Source organism: Halyomorpha halys, unplaced genomic scaffold (assembly GCF_000696795.3).
Source record: "Halyomorpha halys isolate HHAL.00 unplaced genomic scaffold, Hhal_1.1 Scaffold226.1, whole genome shotgun sequence".
Lineage (NCBI taxonomy): Eukaryota > Metazoa > Arthropoda > Insecta > Hemiptera > Pentatomidae > Halyomorpha > Halyomorpha halys.
Genome location: NW_027115630.1, coordinates 866481 through 874329, shown reverse-complemented (window position 1 = coordinate 874329; position 7849 = coordinate 866481). Strand labels below are relative to the sequence as shown.

Here is a 7849-nt window from a genome sequence, read left to right as displayed (position 1 = left end):
ACATTTAAATTTTATATTAAATGTTTTGACCTGGGCAGAATAGCCTGTATGGAGTTTTTTTAAAATGGTTAAATGATATGTCTCATAGTAAATTAAGATTGTCCCTGAAGATGGCCGAATTGGCCGAAACGTTGGACGTGTAAATGAAATAAATGTTTTGAGACTATAATTTGGATAGTGTTTTTGAATTATTTAGTATTAAAATTTATGTATTACGGATTACAATGTCGTAGCTTCGTAATACTTAATAAGTTGTTTGCTTTACGCCATAAAACAAAATAGAGATCCATGCAAATGTTCTATATATTATTTTCTTAGATGTTGGGATTTATCAATTAGATTTTTTTTTTTGATCCCAAGATTCTGAACACTTTAAATTTAAAATAGTTGATGAATTTAAATGTAAGGTTTAGATCATGTTTGATTGACTATTTTACTAAAAAAATTATACCGATTTTCATCATTTAGGGCAACTGATACACCTGTTCCCACTGCTAGTCTACTTAAACCCCTAGTGTTTTTTTCACTGTATATACATTTTGTCATTGCACAAAAACTACGGAATGAGTAATTCGAGTGGTTAAGATGGATGAATCTGTAAAACGTTTTAGAAGGTCTTTATTTTCGTGTATCAATTCGTTTCTAATATTTCAATATATATATATTGAGTTATTATGATCAATTATTATTTATCTATGATAATTTATATTAATTAAGATGATTAATGGATGATTTTAAACCATTCTTTTGTTTAGAAGTATGTTTATTTTCCTTTGTCGACAGTAATAGGTAGGATTCGCTCAATTTTTCTTCCGATCGGTTAATTTTCTCGGTAGGGTCGTTATCTATACATTTTGTCATTGCACAAAAACTACGGAATGAGTAATTCGAGTGGTTAAGATGGATGAATCTGTAAAACGTTTTAGAAGGTCTTTATTTTCGTGTATCAATTCGTTTCTAATATTTCAATATATATATATTGAGTTATTATGATCAATTATTATTTATCTATGATAATTTATATTAATTAAGATGATTAATGGATGATTTTAAACCATTCTTTTGTTTAGAAGTATGTTTATTTTCCTTTGTCGACAGTAATAGGTAGGATTCGCTCAATTTTTCTTCCGATCGGTTAATTTTCTCGGTAGGGTCGTTATCATTTTGACTTTCGAAATGAATTCAAGAGAAATAGCTGAGGTAGTATTTCAGTTTTAGTGCATTGAAAAATCATTTGTACCCTTAGTAGAGGAAAGGAAAAATATTTCACCTGCCACTCGAATCCTCCCCGTGAATGTGCGACTTCGGTATTTTCTGGAATTTCGCTTACTCCAGCTCGACCGCCTAGTAGGTATTGAGTAGAAGGTAGGAAATACACTACCTCCCTGTTTTACAGAAAGAATCCTTACAGAATTAGGGACTGTAAATCTTTAAGACTAAATAACGGATACCTAACGGGCAATCCTTTGAGTGGCTGCCAGATTCATAAATTATGCCCGCCTACACATGCATATGTAACATTTCATATATGTTCATCATTAATTGTATTTATTCAACTCATCATTAAGTGTTAAACTGGATTCCTCATTTTTCTCTCATTAACATAGGTTACTTTAAAAATAATTCTACGAATACTTGTTTAAACCTGTGTACAGAAAGATATTCCGTAAAGTGAAATATTTGTAATACAATAAATATTTTATTCTATGTATTTATCTTTTGTTGTAAATAAATTTCATAAAGTAGCATAATAGCATTCTATAAATAGGCATTTTGTATAATTTGTAGTTATATTTTTTTTTCCGAAAATATATTGCATTTTAATTCCGATTTATATACCCCAGAATATGGTTTTGCGGTTTTTGGATATGTTTATAAAGATATGTGTTGTTTTTATTTCATGTTATTTGAGCATCAGAAAAATGATTAAAATCTGTAGATAAACTTCAGTCAAATTGTTTTTTAAGGTCTTATGCACCTCCACAGCTTTACTAAATGAAGTAAAAGAGTAGACAATTTTATATGAATTCAGTTGGTGCTAGAAATGTTCCTTTGGGATAGCCGGATTTTGAGTTTTAGCACCTCTACAGGCTTCCCAATTTGAGTTAGTGAGGTAAAAATTTGTATGGTTCTCAATTGAGATTTTTTTCTTATTATTATATTTTTTTTTTTATGAACTTTTATGAATATTTCGGTCATTATTTTTTAGAATTTAGAGGAGTGGTGTAACTCAGTGAGTAAGGCACTGTACTAATAATTTGAATCCGACTGTGACAGATAATTATATTTGCTGATACTGTAGCCACGAGTTCACCACGTTGGTTCAAGAAATCTTATGGGGTACACCCAGCCTCTAAAAATTGGATGCCCTTAATTGAGGAAAACTATGGCGATTAAGCGTAGAATTGAACAAATAACTTCCTTGTACCTCGTTGCTCAAGTAAACCTAAACAATAAATAACTATTGAAATGATCCATTGTGAACTACTTCATTCATATTCAAAACTAAAAAATATTTTCATAATTAGGGATAGGATTTTTATGTTTTCACATATTTTTACCTGACCATGATATCAGCGATTCCTTACTAACTAAAGATGTTTCAAGACATTTCTGGCCAAAGGAAGCCATTTTTATTTCTCATATTTTTAAATATTTGTCATTTTTAACATATTTTTAGGTATTTTGTCCTGATCGCGTATTTCCTTAAATTATTTGTTCAATTGTAAATACATTTTTCGCAGCAACTACGTAAAATTCAAGAGAACGAAAGAAACTTAGAGGTGAAATTTATCATCTATCATGAATAGTGCGTAAAAATTCTATATCTTCATCTTTAACACAAATTAAAAGCAGTGGCAATAATGAATTTTCACACAGAATTACATCGAGAATTTCTCAGAATCAATTAAAAAGAGCAAGGGACTTATTCCTATGATATTTTCCTAGAATTTGTTTGGTTACTCCTCAATCCATTTCTCTGTTTCCTCCCTTCCTATGGTCCCTTCTCTTCTTAGTCTTGTTTCACTCCCCAGTCGGCATTTAGACCTTTTCGAGTTAAATTGTTTTTGATTGTGTTTTAACATTATTTTAGCGTGCCTAAAATTTAGTCAAAGTCAAAAGATTGCGCTTCTAAGTTAAGTTCGGTTATTCAGTTAAGTTCGATACAGAGAAGATTAGCATGGCCCCTGCGCAAGGATGACACGCAAAATCGTGAAGCGTTCCACTCTCAACCTCCCAAATCCACTTGTTTCTAATCTGGCTTCTCCTTCATTACCTAATAATCCTCCTAGGCGTCTGTAAGGAAGATGGCCTCGAGATCTTCTTCTCTAGAAATGTTATTGGAGTTCTATCAGTGGGTAGATTCTCCACATGTTTTTATGTCACCTACAGCAAATTTACTTGTTGTATATATGTGTATACAGTTGTAAATATCAATAAATAAATTATTAAAAAAAAAAAAAAAATCAGTTAAGTTATAAAATTACTAATTAATTAGTAATTTATATTGTTGAATAATACAAAATTTATAAACACATATTATTTACATATTTTATTAACTATTTGACAATTTATTAGCACATATTTATGTACATATTTCGGATTTTTTAGCACTTAAAAATCCTATCCCTATCCATAATATAATAACTTGTTTTTTTAATTTAAAACTTTGACAACGACGGGTCTATAGGCTGGATTGATTTGTTTATAGTGATCAACAAATTGTTTTGGGGAATTCGCGTCGTATTTTTGCTTCCTCCACTAAATGTTGAAGACAGGTGTTCCAGGTCGACGGTAGACTTGGTCTCCTGGCAGGGAATCTTTGATATTAACAAAGTGAGGTTAGGTCCTACATCCGGTGTTTAATTAGAAGAGGGTAAACAAGGCTTTCTAAAGGATCTTCTGACAGCTTTCAACAAGGTGAAAAATCTTCAAAGCAGCCCTTCGTTCCATCCCTTCCCAAAATTAAAGTTCCTCGTCTTGGTACATGAGCGGCAGGAAGCAGAACGTATCATCTTCAGCTAACCCAAGACTCCACCCAATGGCTAGATCTAAAGGCCTGCGCACTCATAGAGGGAGACCACTTTATCCCCGCAAAGTGTTAATAATTCGCTAGCTGCCTCGATACATCCACTTCCCGCTTTCTCAGCCCTAGCTCTTACACAACCGAACCGTAAACCAACTCATCTGGTAGATCCATTAGTGGATTGAATTTATTTACTATCGGTTTGTGCTTATAAGGGAAATGAAGATATATGAAATGAAATTTGAAAACAGCGTTGTAAATGTGTATGATAGTATTAATAAAATGAATATATATCTGAATCTGAAAGCATACTACCGCGACTCTTAGAGGATTGCTAATCACACATTTTATATGCATTTAATAATCAAATAATACCCTACTTCATAAAATGATTATGCAACACTTAATTGTAAACATACACTCTTTAATATTATGCAATGTATAACTGAATGGGTGTTTTCAATAAACATATTTGGTTCCCTCTCCGTCATATCCTTTAATAAATTTATAGGCGGAAACAGTTTTATCCTTATTATAAAACTGTACCAAAATAACAGCCTAAACACTTCAGGAAATTGTTTACATTATCGTGCTCTTCTTTTTACCTATTTCTAAACAATCTGTTCGGTGTTGAATTACTTTTCTGTACGTTCGAATCCTCCCGAACCTTCTTCCATATGCTTTTGTCTGCAAAGTATGTATTTCTGTTTTTAAAGTCATAAAAATATATATTAAATAAATCAAAAATTGTATCCTTATTAGTCTCAACACTTTTTATTTCAACAGTCCAACGTTTCGGCCATTTCGACCATTCTCAAGGACAATCTAAATATTTAACAGCTTATATTATATATTCGTTTGTAACACTTATAACAACAACATTATCACTAATAATAAAAACATACCTTCAATTATAAATTCTTCCTCACATTAAAATTTAAAATTTGTTTTGCAGGTCATTAATTATAAGTTAAAAACCTATTAAAAAGTCAATTATTAGAGAGTCATATTTATTATTTATAAGCTTACCTAAGCTTAATTTTAGTTACCTATTTTTTTTATTTAAATCATAAATATCTAAATTTTCTTATTTTAAAATTATCCACCAAATCCAAACCATTTATAACCTCCAACTCACGCAGGTCAGCCTTGTTTTAAAATTAATTTAAATTGCATTTTTGTTTCAATTTGGTATTTATTCTAATTCTCAAAATTCCATATTAGAATTAATTGTAAATAGTAACAAATTTCTCCAATATTTTTATAAATTTATTTTGCTTAAAATCTCTGTCATAAAAATAGTTACGAGTAATTGTAACGTACAACTTCTGTACTCCCTATTAATCTCTTATGAAATTAAATCGACATAATGGTTCTAATTTTTGAATAGATAATAGATAAATTCAACTGTTCATAGTATTTTTTTAATTTTTGATGTTTTTGGTATTTCTGGATATGAATCTTCATCATAGACAATATCTCTAATATAGAAACACTGTGTAACTCTTATATAGATGATTCTAAAATTGCTAACAATTTTCAGGTCCCGATTTTTAATCTCTAAAATTAAAACTTTTTTTATTTTTATTTTTTAACAAAAGAGCATCTATTGTATGAATTCACAGGAGGGGCAATTCAGAACTTATGAAGTTGTTATTTGTCCTGTCCGGCTGGCTCATGTGATATTAGTGAAATTAGTGATCATGGCCTCGTTTAGAATATTCGGGCTGTCACGGACTTGAAATTTCTCTCTCTCTTTTTTTTTTTTTTTTTCGATATTCCAATATTATCGAACAAAAATATCGATATTCCGATATTATCGGTTACTGGATATTGATATCAAAATATCGGATATCGGAGACAAAATATCGATATCGATATCCCATCACTACCTGAAGATAGTCTTCAATTTATACAAAAAGTTAGCAGAAACTAAAGCACTTATTGTGTTATAACTTGACTTTCTTGACCACAACATAACCATTCCTTCTTGTCAGAAAAAAATAATAACGTTAGGCTTTTAATTCCATCCATCATGTGCTAATAAAGTATCGACATTTTGGAATTTTAGGCTCTTCTGAATCTTCAAATAAAAAACTTGGCATTACGAGTATGGCATAATTCAATATAAATAAACAGTTTTCTGATTATAGTATGCACTCTCATAACACAACGTAGTATAAAAAATGTACTATAAAAATGCTAGACAAGCCGAAACACTTTATTTTATTAAGTTATGGTCAAGTATTAACACTAACATGAACAAAAAAGAGGAAGTCAAACATTGGTGTAGCTCCAGCCGTAAATGTAGACAAGAAATCGTAACGACTATGCTCAGAATAGGTCACACGAGGCTCACTCACTCCTTATCTCAAAACAAATGACTCCGGAATGGCAATATTACAACAATTTGATAATTAACCATATCTTCGAAGAATGGAATTTTTTTTAGTAAACTTTCTAAAATATTCTATAAGACCTGAATTCAAGAAAAATAATTTTTGAGAGATTTATAAAAATAAAGTTTAGATGTATTTAATTGTAAAAAGTTTTGCAGTGGGGCAAGCCATTGCAATGATAATTCAAATTTTCATAACAAGTGGAGCATTTACAATAACATGACATTGAAAATAAATGTGCTCTTTGTAAATAGGGCACGATCCAAATATGGTAATATGATAATTTCATCTTGTCTATTAGATAGAAATGCACAGTGGTCCTTGATGGCTAGTGTATTCAAGGGGTGACTGTCTTCATAAACGAAACCCTACTTCAATTAATAGCGATATTAAATTTTAATGTTACCAATTATTTTCAATTGTTACCTCACCATTAAACTCTAGTTTTTGTTATGCCCATAATTCCTCTTTGCATTACATCGATTTACTAGTTATAAGGCAATTTGTCTGTACATTTTTTGTATGTTAATATAAGTATAGAAGCCATAAAATAGTCATTTCTTACAGGAAAAAATAATACAAATAACTAGAACATACTTTTGAATTGTGATATGGGAAAACATGAAATTTATAATTATAATTATTTAGATTTATTATTCATTTAAAAACTTCAGGACTCTGGAATCACTGAAAAGGTCTGTATTTAGCGGGATCTTTATAATCTTTTTTTTATTTCTTCGGTAAATTACCTTTGTATATCATAAATCTCTTTGTTTGTTGTTCATAAACTAGACATATAATAAGGATATTACGGAAGACAACTGATTCTAAAAACTTGTAACGTGGGCTAACGACATATTGTCTAACTGCTGACTCCCACAGAAACAAACGCCCGCGACACATTGACTAGCGGACAATCGCTACAACAGAGGCATTGGAGCGCATCCATCTCTCAAAGCCTCAGTTCAACGACCTAAATACTAAACGAAGTTCGGGCCCCATCGTATGTGTACATACCTGCCAACAATGGCATTTGTTCACAATAGGACGTTATGTTCTATGCCTATTCCTGGTATATTTGTGCTTAGCATTTTCACAGCACTTATCTTTAACGGTTTCTGGTAGAAAATATCATTATGGAGTGGTTACAACCGAATTCTATTACTAAGCGAATTATTCCTAAAACCATCCTTATATATTATATCCGTTCCAACCATGAACAAGTCTATAGTTAATTAATTAACTAAACCTAAATTTTTTTCAAGGTCAATATTACTACTCAAATGTACTTTTTTTTGTCTGTACGCCCCGCATACTTCATCATAAAACCGATGATTGAAACATTAGTTTTAAAACAGGTATTCAGAGATAAAAAACTTTTATTTTCCCTAAATCCCACCCATATCACAAAGAATGGATTTTT

At 30.7% G+C, this 7849-nt stretch overlaps 1 protein-coding gene and 1 pseudogene across 4 annotated transcripts in view; both read left to right on the top strand.

The window, feature by feature from the left end:
* Mp (Multiplexin) overlaps window positions 1-7849 on the top strand; it is a 908252-nt gene that overhangs the window by 310016 nt on the left and 590387 nt on the right. The gene's annotated exons all lie outside the window — the stretch shown is intronic.
* LOC112211159 (U6 spliceosomal RNA) lies at window positions 3137-3233 on the top strand (annotated as a pseudogene).